This window comes from Rana temporaria, chromosome 1 (assembly GCF_905171775.1).
Source record: "Rana temporaria chromosome 1, aRanTem1.1, whole genome shotgun sequence".
Lineage (NCBI taxonomy): Eukaryota > Metazoa > Chordata > Amphibia > Anura > Ranidae > Rana > Rana temporaria.
In genome coordinates, this window is record NC_053489.1 from 153,825,533 (window position 1) to 153,842,340 (window position 16,808).

The window sequence follows — 16,808 nt, forward strand, 5'->3', positions numbered from 1 at the left end:
TCCAAAGCTGTCTCATTTCCCCATATGAGAGAAACTTTCCTCCCTGTATCAACTGTGATCATTTCTTCACCCCAAATCTGGTACATGCTCCCGGATCCTGGATTAAATCCAGGTGTGGTAGTTCAGGGTTTCTCCATAATGGAGTATTTGGAGATAAAAAAGTTTCCCTTTCTCTTCCTATGACGGCTTTCCATATTTTGACTGTTGTTCTCATCGCTGAGGTCAAATCTCGCCTTGTTTTAATCCCCCTATACAGCAATCCCTGCAGTGCTTCTACCGATTGGACCACTGCTGCTTCTAACATGGTAGCCGAGTCGTACCCATCCGGGTCTAACCATCTCCCTGCTGTCACTAACTGTGCAGCTATATAATATTTATGGAAGTCTGGGAATGCCAATCCTCCCTGTATTTCCGGTCTCATCAGTGTACTTAATTTAATTCTAGCTGGTTTATTGGCCCATATAAATGTAGATAGCATTCCATGTAGCTGCGTAAAGAAACTTTTAGGCAGCCACTGTGGAGAGTTTCTGAAAGCATATAGAAATTTAGGAAGTACCTTCATCTTTACCAAATTTATACGTCCTAGCAATGACAAAGGTAATGTCGCCCACACTTTTATTTTCCTCCCAAGTTCCTGCACCTCCCAATCTAAGTTTAATTTTCGAAAATCCTCAACCTGCCTAGCTATTTTTATGCCTCGGTATTTAAATTCCAATACCCATTTCAGTGGTGAATTTGGATCAGCGTTTTTTTGTGCCCCTTGATCTATAGGAAACAGTATGGATTTCCCCCAGTTTATTTTAAGCCCTGTATATACTGAGTAGGCATTCAACAATTCTAGCGCTCCTTCCAGAGATGGACCCGCATCTCTCAAAAATAGAAGCATGTCATCTGCTTACAGGGCTACCCTCTCCTCCAGTCCCCCCACCCGGAGTCCCTGGATGCTTAATGTGGTCCTAAGAGCCTCTGCCACTGGCTCTATTGCAATTGCGAAAAGTGCTGGGGAGAGAGGGCAGCCCTGCCTCGTGCCTCTATATAGTTGGAAGAAGGACGACAATCCTCCTCCTAATTTCACTGCTGACATTGGCCTCTCGTAAATTATTTGGATCCATTTTATGAATATTAATGGGAATCCCATCCTCCTGAGTATTTCCCAAAGGAATGGCCATTCCACTGTGTCAAATGCCTTTTCGATGTCTAAAGAGGCCACTGTCCTTGATCCCTCATACATATGATGTGCATGTATATTCGTATACAGCCTTCGTAAATTAATGTCTGTTGTTCTCTGTGGCATGAATCCTGTTTGATCTGAATCTATTTTACTTTTAAGCAGAGGCTGTACTCTAGATGTTAATATTTTTGTCAATATTTTCAAATCTGCGTTTAATAGTGCGATTGGCCTATACGATGAACATAGGTTTGGATCTTTTGTTTCCTTATATATTAGTGTTATGTGTGCCTCTCTCATAGACTCTGGCAAGGCCCCTTGCATTAACCCACTTGTAAATACTTCTACTAGTTTGGGGGCTATTAACGCTCCATACTTTTTATAAAATTCTACCAGGATTCCATCCGGGCCCGGTGCCTTTCCTCCTGAAAATGTACGTATAACCTCCATAATCTCCTCCACCTCAATGGGACGAACCAATGCTCTCCTCTCACCATCAGACAACCATCCAAGGGCTATCCGGTCCAATAAGTCCGTCATATCTTCCAGGCAGAAACCAGATGGAAGAGAGGATGTGTACAGCATATTATAATACTCTCTGAAAGCCTCTAATATCTCTTTAGGTTCTTTTACTATCTGTCCATTTAAATCCTCTATCTCTGATATAATTGTAGCTTGGTATTCTTGTTGCACCAGCCTTGCCAGGAATCTACCCCCCGTATCTCCCTGTTCAAAAATGTTCTGCCTATTTCTATGCATTTCCAATCTTGTTATTTCTTCCATATGAAGGTGTAAATTTCTTTGTGCTGCCATTGTTTCATCAAAATTGATGCTGCTGGAATCTTGCCCATATTTCTCCCTTTGTACTTCAATTTGTATTTCTAACTCCTGTTCCTTAGCCTTCTGTTTTTTATTGACTGCTGAAATGTTTGATATATATTGTTCTCGTACATAGGCTTTAAACGCATCCCACACAGTCTCTACTGAAGCTGATCCTACATTATTCTCCCAGTATTCCATAATTATTGATTCCATTTTCCCTACTATTTCTGAATGAGTCACCCATTGTGATGCATTTTTGGGGATTGGAATACGTATTGACAAAAATAAAGGAGAATGATCCGAAAGACCACTTGGGAGATATACTGTATAGCTTCAACGATATCTGCTAACATCGCAGTGTCGGTAAATGCTAAATCTATTCTGGATGCCGTCTTATAGGAAGTGGAAAAACATGAATATCCCCTTTCTCCTGGATTCCTCCATCGCCAAATTTCTGTTACCCCCATCACCTGTGCCCAATTATATAATTCTGTTGAGTGTTGTTTAGAGGGTTTTGGTCTATCTAGCTCTGGTGATAGAACCGCATTAAAGTCCCCTATTAATAACAATTTCGCTGGCATATACTGGATGATCTTTTCCATTATCTCATTCAGCACTACCACCGAAAATGGGGGCGGGATATACACAGCTGCTGTAACATATCTATGTTTACCCATCCTATATACTAGGATAACATATTTTCCATTTACATCTATATGGGCCTTCTCTATTTCTCCTTTAAAAGATTTATTTACTAGTATCGACACCCCTCTAGCATATGAAGAGTACGTAGAGTGGTATGTTTTCTGTATCCAAGCTTTTTTTAAACTTATCAACTTTTTTTCCAATTAAATGTGTTTCCTGTAGTACAATAAGTTGGGGAGAATATTTTCTTATACATTGAAACATTAATGCACGTTTAAACTTTGCGTTCAATCCTCGAACATTCCAGGATAGTATCGAAAAACAATTATCCTTTTCGGGCATTGCATCTGCCTTGGGGTGGCATCCCTCGGGTATCTAAATCACACCATTGACTTTCCCATTCTCTCCCCTCTTTAACACTCATTCCCCCTCCCCCTTCCCTACCCACCCTATCTCTCCCCACTCCCCTCTCTTGTACCTTCCCCCATCCATTCTTGGATGAGAGTGGAGAGGATTTTCTTCTACCCCCTATTTTACTGACCATAATCTCTCTTTTAGGTCTAGTATCTAACATAGCCCACCCCTCTTCCCTAATACATAGGAAAATCCACCTTCTCTCTCCCATTCACTTGTGTGGCAGGCTCCTTTACTCAACTGCATATTTCGCCTATGTTATTTATATTATTCTGTGCTTTAAGACCTTCCCTATCCAAAAAAAACCTCCACCTCCCTCCCTCCCATCCTTCACATGTTTTTAGGTGCCTAAGTGCTTAAAGCGGTGGTTCCCCCTTAAAAACAACTTTTTTTTATTCCACTGCCCCCCCACATTCCATCACGATTAAGGCACATATTTTTTTTTTCCTGCTGTACATACCTTACTACAGCATATTCACCCGTGCATCCGGGTTGCGAGTCCCGCGGGAGTGGGCGTTCCTCACATGCTGTTGATTGACGTTTTTACCAAAAACGAGCTCTCCCCCGTCGCGTAAGCCGCGTCACGATTGGCGAAAGGAGCCGAACGGCGATGCGCATGCGCAGTATAGCGCCGACTCGCCGTTCGGCTCCTTTCGCCAACCGTGACGCGGCTTACGCGACGGGGGGAGAGCTTGTTTTTGGTAAAAACGTCAATCAACAGCATGTGAGGAACGCCAACTCCCGCGGGACTCGCAACCCGGATGCACGGGTGAATATGCTGTAGTAAGGTATGTACAGCAGGAAAAAAAAAAAATGTGCCTTAATCGTGATGGAATGTGGGGGGGAAGTGGAATAAAAAAAAGTTGTTTTTAAGGGGGAACCACCGCTTTAAGTACTTATTGTTAATTAATTATAACCAATATACTGGTTCATATTTGTAGACATTTATAATCAGTCCCTTATTCATATTACATTTCCCTCTTTTTCCTAAAAAAAAAAAAAGCAGAAAGGACAAAAAAACAAACAAAAAAAAAACAAAAAAAAAAAACAGAACCCCCTTCTACCCTCAAATATATAAAAGAGTGGGAGAGGAGAAGAGAGCCATTTCTCTCCGCCTCCACCTCTCTCCCTCCCATCTTTCACATATTCTTAAGTGCCTAAGGGCCAGATTCACGTAGAATCGCGGCGGCGTAACGTATCCTAGATACGTTACACCGCCGCAATTTTTCATCGCAAGTGCCTGATTCACCAAGCACTTGCGATGAAAACTACGCTTGCGGCCTCTGGCGCAAGGCGGGCCAATTTAAATGGGCGTGTACCATTTAAATTAGGCGCGCTCCCGCGCCGGACCTACTGCGCATGCTCCGTTTCTTAACTCCCGCCGTGCTTTGCGTGCCGTGATGTAATTTTTTTGAACAGCGACGCGCATAGTGTACTTCCGTATTCCCGGACGGCTTACGCAAACGACGTTAAATTTTGAATTTCGACGCGGGAACGACGGCCATACTTTAGACAGCAATACACTTGCTGACTAAAGTTAGGGCACCAAAAAAAAACGACTAACTTTGCGACGGGAAACTAGACTAGCGGCGACGTAGCGAACGCAAAAATCCGTTGTGGATCCGCATTAACTCCTAATTTGCATACCCAACGCTGGTTTACAACGCAAACTCCCCCCAGCGGCGGCCGCGGTACTGCATCCTAAGATCCGACAGTGTAAAACAATTACACCTGTCGGATCTTAGGGATATCTATGCGTAACTGATTCTATGAATCAGTCGCATAGATAGAAACAGAGATACGACGGCGTATCAGGAGAAACGCCGTCGTATCTCATTTGTGAATCTGGCCCTAAGTGCTTAAGTGCTTATTATTAATTAATTATAGCGAATATACTGATTCATATTTGTAATCCGTCACTTATTCATATTACATATTATTCATATTACATTTCCCCCTCTTCCCTAAAAAGGAGAATTCTCTGTTATTTGACCTTAAAAAAGAAGAAGAAAAAAAAAAAACATCGAAAAAAATCCAAAAAAAAAAAAAAAAGAAGGAAAAATCGCACAGAGATCACACAGCCGATCTGTTTATTTGGTATCTAGCCACTCCACCGCTTGAGTTGGAGTTTCAAAAAAAAGGGTGCGCATCCCATCCGTCACTCGTAGTTTACTAGGATATAGAAGATTGTACTTTAGCCCTTTCTCTCTCAATCTTCTACGGATTTCTGTATATTCTCTTCTTTGCTGCTGAATCTCCAATGGGTAATCAGGAAAAAATAGTAACTTAACGTTCTCGTACTGAATAACGCACCAGAAACGGACGTGGGGGTGCCCCCGGCTTGGGGAGGCAAAACAAAATTCTATGTGCTCGCTCAACCACAAACATCGTAGTTGCCTCTGTCAATTTCAATACCTCCGTCAATAATTTTTGTGCAAATTTAACTGGATTGTCTCCCTCTGCTCGTTTTGGCAGACCCAAAATGCGTACATTATTTCTCCTTAAGCGGCTTTCTGTATCTATGGCTCTGTCCTGTAGTTCTTTTATTTGTTTTTTCAGTGTATGCCATCCTTTATTATCCTTTTTAATTTCCTCTTCAACTTTCAAAATACGAGTTTCTATTTCTGCCGTTTTTTTTCTGTATTTTATCAAACTCGCGCTTTATTGAGCATACATCTACTGCCAGGGCATCAATCTTGTTTAACAGCACTTCGCTACTTGCTTTGATTGCCTCTAATATTTCCTTTCCATAGGAACCACAATCCATCTCCCCTTCTCTCCCAGTTTGAGTCTCTACTGTTATCCCCTTTAATGGGGAATTCTGAGGGGATTGCACTGGCTGTGAGGACTTTCCCGTAGCCCCTGTTGCTTTTACTGTTTTTGCTGCCATGGCTTGGGGGGAGGAACAGGGAGTCACTACTGGTATATGAGGTTTTACTCGTGTTTTACTTGGTGCCATTTAACCTCATAGCAGTTCGTTTATAATTCATTTGCTATTTTCACTGATTTTTTTCCCTGGAGTGTTCTTTATGCAGCACTTTCACTTAAAGACTACCGGCTTCAGAAAATACTTAAAGATTACAGGATTGCGGGGTTATAAATCAAGGTTGTAAATTAGAGTAGATCCGAGTCTTATAGAGCAGATACAGCAAATACAGCAGCCTCTTCACTTTACCCTGCCCCCGTTTACATTGACATTTTCTCCCCCAACCTCCTCTCCTCTTCACAGCTTTCTTCTCAAACAGGAAAGTCTACAGCCTACCATTTCCAGGGAACTCTGGTGATATCCCTGCCGGTTTTTTCAGCATGTCGTTATCCCATTCGCCATCCACTTGTAATTTGTAGCTGTAAATTATAGCTGATTAAAGTGTGAAGGGAGATTGAAATGCCGGCTGTCAGCCTCCACGTGTCCACACTTGGAGAGGAGGGGAGAAGCAGGGGGAGCAAAGCCGTCAGCTCTCAACAGGCCGTCCGCACAGGAATGGATGCCGTCAGTCCCCTATACAGGGGGGGTCAATGCTGGAATGTCACAGCTGCACAGGCACCCTCCGTCCGTGCTGCAGGGTCTGGCTATCCGCTCCGCTCGCGGCTCTTAGCTGCACTGTCGGCTTGTCAAAAGCCAGGAATTGTAGAGGGCGGCTCGGATGTCTCGTCGGCTCTGGCGGGGGAGGAAAGCCGGCTCCCATGTTTCACTCTTGTTTCTATGTAATTTACTTGTGAAATTTTAAATAAAAGAATAAAAAAATCACTTCTTGGCCTTTTGGCAAAGATCAAGTGTAGTATCTGTTCTTATCAGTTGCCAGTGGAGGCGCTGTGCTGCTCCTATTCAGGGAGGGCTTTGCAAATCCTCTGGTGTGATGGTACCAGACACTAGGACACCGGAAGTGATGTTTACACGGTGTGAGCTCGCTGCTCGTTTCTGATATACACTACGTTACTGTTTTAAATGTAAGTACACTGTTTGTTATATGTTTGTATAAACCGCAGGGTGATTAAAACATATTACACTAGAGAGCCTCCTCTATGTTTTCTCTACCCTGCCTGGTGACACACTTTGGAGCTGTCTTACCTTGCTGACCACCCAGCCTGGAAGGAAGCCTTAACCCCCTAGGCGCCACACTACTGAAAGGACGGATAGGAGTGATTTCATTGGTTTTATTGAATGATGCTTACCTTGCAGCCATAAGGTAATTTGCTAGCACACCTTTGGGTGTCACCATACACCGAAAATTCACCAACAAGTCACCTTGCCACCTGCTGATGTCATTTAGCACCCAGCACTTCACTCACACTTTGCAATTTCTTTTGATTAAATTGCATTACCTCTTGGACTGAGTCGCAGTTGCACCATTTGCACTTTGTAACAATTGGACAATCTTGTGGTTCCATCCACCATTCATATGATGTGATTTTACTTACATTATACAGTCACCTATTTGTATTTATTTGTACTCTTATTTAGTTCACTGTTTATTCATCCATCATTGTTGTATATCAGTTATGTTCAGTCATTCATTTTGATTGGAGCATAACACCATCCTGCGATTTCCTCTGCGACTGCATATATTATTATCTTTACGTTGTGATTTTATTATGTCACCTTATCTGCACTGTTTGCACATTCATTCAGTTCACCTTTGGATGCACCTTATCTTAGCATTTATAACGATTTTTATCTTTCAGTCAGTCTATTTGCATATTTGCACATTCGTTTATCAATTTTACAATTTTGTTTTATATATACACATTTTACCACTTACACCATTCTATGCTATTGGAGCGCAACACCATCTCTTGATTTTTTTCCACCTAGACAGCTCGTATCGGCACCTAAGTGCTCCTTGGAATTGGAGGCTAGTCCTCGGTCTAGTCCGAGCAGGGCCGGAACAGTGCTCATGGTGAGGATGGGTGCTGCACTGGTGTGGCCGAAGGCTGGGTCATCCTGGTCTTTTGGCTAGGAATGGTGTGGTCTCTGTTCCTGTCAGTGTCCAGTGGACGAGCTGTCACCCTGACTTTTGGGCAGGTTGGGGTGCTGCCATGCAAATCCACTGGAATGATGGGGGTCTGGAAGGCTAGTATTGGTGGAGGCTGGGTTTGGCATCTGTGGCTCTACCTGAGAAAACCTAGAAGAGCTCACTATCTGACAGGGACAGAAGTTGCACTGGTCTGGCCAAGGGGCCAGGCCCGAAGGAAGACCGTGGTGCATGTGCCCCTGGAGTGGCAGCCCAGGGGTGCCATAATTTAACTGTAAATGAGGGTCACTTTGAATTATGGCCCCAATGTCACTGCACTTTTTTCCACACAATTTTTTCACACCTGCCTACAGCTTTTTTTATTCCTGGCCGAAGTGCCAACCATTGTTTTACACAATGGCACGTTCACTTCCTCTCTCCAGTTTCTTCCCCCCACTTTATTTTATTTATTGCCTTTATTTGTCTTTTTTTGTTTGTTTTGCACATGTGCCTGGTAGGGTGTAGGTCCTCGGGCATGCCCTGAAAGTCTTGGGAGGGGGTGGAAATGGCCTTTTGGCTTAGTTCGCCCTGCCTCCCCACCTAGTACTTGGGTGAGTCTGTTTTGGCAGACCCTCCAAAGAATGGAGTCTGTCTTGAATGAATCAAGTGTAAGTACCCCAGTCCCCGTCTGAGGCCTAACACCCCGGGGGATCAGGGCAAGGTCTTTCAATTTCAGAGGACTGTGTGTACACCTGTTGCATGTTTTGTGTATCACTCTTTATGTGTGTGCACTTTTTGCCACAGGGTGGAGTTTTGGGAGTGTGCTCACACACCACAGGCTTTTAGAAAAAATTGTATCTAGGCAATCTCTACTTTGCAAAGTTTTTAAACTAGTGTTTGTCTGATTGTTTCTTTTTTAATCAATTTGTAATAAAAATTATTTTTATTTATAATACTGTGTACTTCAGTAAAGTCCTGTACCAATTTCTCTATTATTTCCATTTAAAAATTATGGACTAGATTCTCAAAAGAGTTACGCCGGTGTATGTACAGATACACCGGCGTAATTTTAAATTCCCGCTGGCGTATCATTGTTTTGTATTCGCAAAACAAGATACGCCGGAATTCGGCTAGGATCCGACTGGTGTAAGTCACTTACACCGTCGGATCCTAAATGCAATAAACGCTGACCGCTAGGTGGCGTTTACGTTCAGGTCTCATTTGACTATGCAAATGAGCCTGATACGCCGATTCCCGAACGAATTTGCGACGCGGTGTCGTCGTTTACGTTGTTTCCGTAAGCGTAAGGTTACCCCTGCTATATGAGGGGTAACCTTACGCCAGTCCGCCGTATGCCATGTTAAGTATGGCGTCGGGTCCGCGTCGTCTTTTTCTGTCGGTTACGTCGTTTTACTAAGTTGTTCTTGAATACGACTTTACGTCAATGACGCTCACATCGGTGTCATTGACGTTTTCTGTCGTGAGCTGGAGCATGCGCACTGGGCTTTCAGCCCGGCGCATGCGCAGTTCAATCGGCGCGGGGGCGCGCTTAATTTGAATACAAGCCGTCCCCTTTGAATTACGCGGCCATACGCCGGGCCATTTACACTACGCCGCCACAAATTACGGAGCAAGTGCTTGGAGAATACGGCACTTTCTCCAGTAAGTTGCGGTGGCGTGGTGTAAATGGCTTACACTACGCCAATGCGGGATCTATGTGGATCTATGTGAATCTGGCCCTATGTTTTTTTTAAAAAAATGTTATTGATAAAAGTCCCCCAGGGCAGTACCTGGACCCCCATAAGCATTGTATGCCCAATTATTTGCATATAAGCCTTTAAAACAGTCACTTTCGATTTTTTCAGTCCCAGTCCCATAGACTTTAATAGGGTTCGTTATTCGGTTCCGAACATTTGCTAATGTTCTGCCACAAACCAAACAGGGGTTCATTGTTATACTGTATAGTACATGAGGCTAACATAAAAAAAGATCTGTTTGTGCTGCCAACATCCCTGTGATAAATCGAAATAGGAGAAAAAAAAACAATTGGGACTTTAAGGGCAACAAATTAAAAGTACAAAAATTTTAATTTATTCCTATTAATACAAAATATACATTTATATGTATATGGCTGGACAAGCCAGCCCCCGGGGAAGACAACGATAACCCCCCCCCCGGGAATCCAAAAGCAATACATGGGTGAGAGGGGTCCCCTAAAAATCCCAACAGATCCAAAAAGCGCCACCAGGGTGCAGGCACAGCAGCCGTAGCACCAAGCTCTTCAGTTCTAAAACAAGAACAATGTATAGAATTAAATAATATTCCCAATATATCTTACTTAAGAGAGAGACCCCTTGGCAGGCATGAGTAATAAACCATATACCACGCCTAAGTGTTAAAACACTAGCCAGATTCCTGAATAGCCGTGGATATTGGTTTTAACAAGCGCAAAGCAACCAGTCCGCTTGTCCAGCCATGGGCCTTTACAGTGTTGTGATGGGTATGATTTAGACACCATGGGATTACTCTGTTCTCTAAGCACTTTTATGTACAGACATTCAATGTGTAAATGTATAATATTCTAAAATTATGTTATTTGCATTATATAGTGTGATCCCGCCTGGATATTATTCCCTGACGAAGGGACGGTGTCCTGAAACGCATTGGGCTCTTTTGGATCCTCGTGAGGATTTAATGCACCATCGCACTGTTTGTGTTTGTATCAATAATCTTTTGTATATTTTGTATTTATATGAATAAATTACTATTTTTGTACTTTTAATTTGTTGCCCTTAAAGTCCCAATTGGGGGATTTTTCTCCTATTTCAATTTATACTGTATAGTAGTCCAGCATATCAGTTGTTACAGCAGCTATATTGTCATTTACCTTCCTCCAGAAGGGTTGAAGCTTGGAGCACGCTCACCATATATGTAAAATCGTTCTTTCCTCTTCTCCACACCTCCAACCCACATTAGAAATTGGGGGGAGAATGAGTACCAATGAAGAAGTTCTATACCAATGTATATAGATTTTATATCTATTTTCTGGAATTGTTATGTTCAAAGAGCCTCGGTGTATATTAGTTCAAATAGCTTCCCATAATTCTGACCCCTCTCCCAGGCTTGGCATGATGCAGAGGAAAATGCAGTAAGAGCCCTCAATAAAGTATCATATAAAGAGGAATTTACATGCAGTTGTTTTATTTGAAGGTAGGTCCATGTCTGGAGCACATGCCGAGCGAGAAGGTCATTTATTGCCTCATGGGTGAGGAGTTTTCCACGTCAAAAGAAGTATAAAGCTAAAACATCCTTGTAAGGCCATATTTATTTAATACATTTTGCTGTCATAAATGATTCATAAATGATTCAAAGGCCAAACTGTGGCGTATAGAGTTTAGAGGGCCTGTTAGGAACGCATCTGGAGTAGACAAGTATGGTAAGTTTGATTTAAGCGAAGGTCCTAATAGCAGGTGCGTCTTTTCTATATTAGGTACATGTTGAGGGAAAAAGCAAGGTAGAGATTTCAGGGGCAGGAGAATCTGGGAATTTCAAGTATTTTACTTACTCATGGATATTTCAAATATTTTTCTTTTTGGTACTTTTTTGTATATCTTAAAAATGCATAAGTAAAGTACGCAAAAGAAAAAGAAAGATTCTCTACCTCTTCATTATGCATAAACATAACTCTGTGTTCCATTATCTTGTCTTTTTGTTTTTATTATTATTATCTTGTCTTCCAACCTAATTGTATTACTGTTCATCTTTTTAGATTTTGATAAACAGCGCTGTGTTTTATATTGAGCTTTCTTCCTTACCATTATAAAAAGATTACATTAATAAAATACAGAAAATACAATATTCAAAATATATATTTTTAGACAGTATTTAAGGTGAGCAGCACTGTCTCACATATTAACAGTTGTAATTGCTATCTAGCAATCAGTTGTTTCAAGAGTCTGTTTAAAACCTACAAATAGTGTATATTTTATTGATAGAAATAAAGAAAACAGTTCCTTGATGTTTTAAAAATAAAGAAACCACAACTTATGTGGAAATGATTTTAGCTCTTTTGTGTAATTTCACTGAACTTTCTTTCAGTTTTTTTTTTTTGCCAACAAACTATATGAATTATTAATATGATGTTTATTTCTGTTTTAATTATTAAAGGAATCTCAGCTGGCTGTATATGCTTTTTTTCATAGCATACAGATTCTACAGTCAGAAAATCTTTTTGCTAATAGCACAAATTAGATGTATTTTGTTCTTTATTACATTCAGATTTGTTGACAATTTGCCCAAAGCATTAAAGACATTTTAGTTTCATGTAAATTGATATTTTTTACAGCAATGTGAAAGAATACTGACAAGAACACATATAATTGCAATAATGACCACACTTTGTGGTGCTTAATGTGAATTCAGGAATCCTCCTAGCAAAAGAAAAAAAAACTGCAAAAATTTGACAAGACTGAATTTAATTGTCTTAATGACTCTTGCTGTGACTATTTCTGTTGATATAATCCCACCAGTCTTTCAAGGGTATCTGTAAAAAGTTAAATTGTAGCTTCTCTAAAGGTCATTGTCACTAGCTGTGCAATAAATAACAGATGAATTTCAGCTAATAAATGTTAACAACATAATACTTCAAGTATTTCTCTTTATGGTTTGTAAATGTACATAAAGACATTTGTTTCTTATGATTAATTGTAAAGTTACTAGGATGTATAAATGAACAAAATCTATTAAAAATAAAAATAGTTGATCATAAAGGCACATGCGCGGAGCTGATGGTGACGGGACCGGGACTCCGCGGCCGTTACATACACCCACATGGCAGGATAAACCATAAGAAAACTTACCTATCTCTCTATTAGTACCTGAAGAACATTTTAGTATGGTCTTGTGAGCCTCCAGGGGGAAAGCCAAGGCAAAATCCATCAAAGAAAATCTCCTCAGAAGCACCTGTAATATGGCACTAACTGGCTCTCCTCACACCGGTACACCTCACGCTGACAAGAAGCAGCAGCAGTTACCTCATACACTGTATGACACAGACAGTGTATGGTGCCACCTCTCAACACCAACATTTAGAGCCGGTTCACACTGGGGCGACCTGGGATCCGACTTGAAGTCTCCCCAAGTCGTCCCAAGTCGCGCGGTTGAGAAAATCAATGGAAGTGAATGGAGTCGTCTTAATGTACACTACTGAAGTCGCTCCGACTTCAGAAAAGGTTCCTGTACTACTTCAATCTGACTTGTAGGCAACTTGTACCCATTGATTTCAATGGAAGTTGCCTCAGAAGTCTGATCACTGTCTTAACTGAAGTAACAATACAGGAAGATAACATACATTTCTCAGGCAAACCCCTCCCTCCCCCTCCCTCCCACAGAGCTGATTGTTGTTTGATTGGCCACTGGAAAGCCTCTTTTCTTGGAGTTGCCTTGTAAGTTGCCTGATGATTCATACTCAAATTGTGTCCAAGTTGCCTCCCAAAGTCGTGCTGGAAGTCGTGTTGCCCCTGCATGAACCGACTCTCAGGCTCATTACATCCAAATATTTTGAAACAATTTAAAAACATGTTGCAGAAAGCCTTAAAGCAGACCTCCGACCATATTACTGGGAAATTAACAAAAGAAATCCGTAACTTAGGTCAGCGCACTGCTGACTTAGAAGACAAAATGGAAGAAGTGGAAACTAATGTAATTACACTTGAGGATGAACTAGAATCACTTAAAGAGGAAAATCTTTTGCTGTAAACACGTTGGGAAGATTTTGAGAACAGGGCAAGACACTCAAATCTTCCCATACGAGGTATTCCTGAGACCATTTTGACCTATCATCTACTATTACCACCCTTTTTTAAGAACTAACACCATCAATTCCAATTGAGAGATTGGAAATGGTCAGAATTCATAGAGCTCCTGCACCCCGTAAATCAGAAGGTCCAGACGAACCCATCTCCTGTAATTAAATCTCATTTAGATGAAGCCAGACTAAAATTTGACAAAGCCTTACATAAATCCAAACATAAATTGTATCTTAATGACAATAAACCTGGTACTCTTCTGGCCCGAGCTCTTAAATAGTTAAATAGCCCATTTAAACCTATCCGACTGAAAACACCACATAACACTTATACCAGCAATCCAGAAAACATAATACAAACCTTTCACAAACATTTTACAAATACATATAATAAAGGAGAACCAATCCTCCACAGAATTATTTTTCTCACAAATTACTCTCCCAACTATCCCATCAAATCAACAGGAAAATCTTGAAAGGCCTATTACAACTATAGAAGTTGAACAAGCTATCAAATCACTTAAGCTAAACAAACGACCATGCCCTGATGTTTTTTTCTGCCCTATATTTTAGGAAATTCTCCCATCTTCTTGCACCAATGCTCTCAAACGCATTCAATTTGATTCTTAATAATCAATACTTTTGCCCTGAAACCCTAACAACCATAATCACAATGATACCTAAACCCAAATCCGATGACACATCATGCGCCAATTTTAGGCCCATATCTCTACTCAACCTTGGTATAAAACTGCTAGCTAAAATTCTAGCGACCCGTCTAAACAATATTATAGGTTTACTAATTAATAAGGACCAAGTTGGGTTCATGCCCTTCCGCCAAGCAGCAGATAATGTACGCAGGGCAACACTACTGATCCAAGCAGCCAAAACACGACAAATACCCACGTGTCTTTTGTCATTAAAAAAATTTGACACAGTGTCATGGCCCTACTTACATTTCACACTACAACGTTGGGGCTTTGGACCCCACTTCCTCAATTGGGTTTCCTCACTGTATAATACCCCCAAAGCATATGTCAAGTATGCTGGATACAAATCACCTCTGTTTGACATACATAGAGGAACGCGTCAAGATTCTCCTTTACCCCTACTTTTATTCTTATAGAACCCCTTGCTCAGACCATGCGTTCAGATCCCCCAATTAAAGGACTAGACTTATCTGGTCATCAACATACGTTGTGTCTATTTGCTGACAATATCTTAATTTGTATGTCTTGCCCTCATATTTCAGCCCCCAACCTTATAAATAAACTACAACATTTTGCCCACATTTCTGGACTTAAAATTAACCCTCAAAAATCCACAGCTTTAAATATCTCATTACCTCCTCACATCTTACAACAAACACAATCATCTCTACCTTTCTCTTGGTCTACATCTAATTTGGCCTACTTGATCGGGAAAATGTCATCAAAATGACTATCTTGCCTAAAGTTCTAAATCTGTTTCGTGTGTTACCCATTCCAGTTCCGGCTTACTTTCTTAGGAATCTCCAACGAAAAACCTAAGCGTTTATCTGGGGCTCTCAGAAGTCTTGTCTATCCAAACAAACACTGTACCTTCCCAAACTAAAAGGTGGCTAGGATTTCCTAACTTTGCTACATACTACCATGCAGCTCAAATAGCACTTATTCCTAAAAACCATGCAAACAGCTAGCTTCCTCATTGGGTAGCACTTGAAGCAATTAATTGTGAATAGGGATGAGCCAAACACCCCCCCGTTCGGTTCGCACCAGAACCTTCGAACGGACCAAACGTTTGCGCGAACATTTAGAACCCGGTTGAAGTGTATGGCACTCGAACGTTCGAATTCAAAAGTGCTAATTTTAAAGCCTAATATGCAAGTTATTGTCGTAAAACGGGTTTGAGAACCCGGGACTTGCCCCAGGAAACATGTATCAATGGAAAAAAAAGTTTTAAAAATGGTAGTTTTTTTCTGGAGCAGTGATTTTAACGATGCTTAAAGTGAAAAAAAATTAAAAATGTATTTTCAATATCGTACCTGCTGGGTGTCTATAGTATGCCTGTGAAGTGGCACGTGTTTAGAACTGTCCCTGCACAAAATGAGATTACTATAAGAAAAAAGTAATTTAAAACTGCTTGCGGCTTTAATGTAATGTCTGGTCCCTGCAATATGGATGAAAATCATTGAGAAAAATAGCATGGGTTTCCCCCCCTCCCCCCAGGTCATTACAAGCACCTTTGGCCCTATATACTTTGAACAGCAGTATACAGGCGGTGCAAACAAGACAGGGACTTTAGGTTTGTTGTTAAGTAGAATCTGTTTGTAATTTTGAACTGGTACTTTTTTAAAGTGTAGCTCCAGCCATAAAATCTATTTTTAAGCTTTTCTGAAAACATAGAGAAGGGTTATCACCCCTGTATCATTTTTTTTGCTGTCTGTGTGCATCTGTTCAGAAGATTTCAATTCACTTTCTGTCCCAATGATTTTTTTTAAATTTGGGTTTTTTAGTGAAACAAGGATTGGTGATAAAACATCAGTGGACAGGAGACACCTCTTACAGAAGAGAATTTCCCTTCCTAGGGGTAGATTTCCTCTCACTTCGTTTGTAAGCTGGATGTTTGAAAGTAGGGGCCTACCGTATATACTCTGCATAAATTTGGGCCCTAGGTGTTGGTATTGCCACAACACTGTAAGCCCTCACAGTTAGTCTTGGTGGGCGCTGGAACACCCTGCTGTGTGAACTATTATATCAAGAATTGTAATTACATGCCATTGTTGAACAGTGGTAGAAAAATTGGGCCTTTGTTGCTGGCGCTGGTGCCACAACACTGTAAGTCCTCACAGTTACTCTTGGTGGGCACAGGAATGGGCCCTGCTGTGAAATATTAGATCAAGAATTGTAATTACATGCCCCTGTTGAAAAGGGGCAGAAAAATTGGGCCTTTGTTGGTGGTGGTGCTGGTGCCACAACTCTGTAAGCCCTCACAGTTACTCTTGGTGGGCACAGGAATGGGC

General features: G+C 41.2%; 1 pseudogene; it reads left to right on the forward strand.

Annotated features, from left to right (window-relative positions):
- The first annotated feature begins 6,793 nt into the window (after positions 1 to 6,793).
- LOC120925173 lies at positions 6,794 to 7,012 on the forward strand (annotated as a pseudogene).
- Positions 7,013 to 16,808: the final 9,796 nt, after the last annotated feature.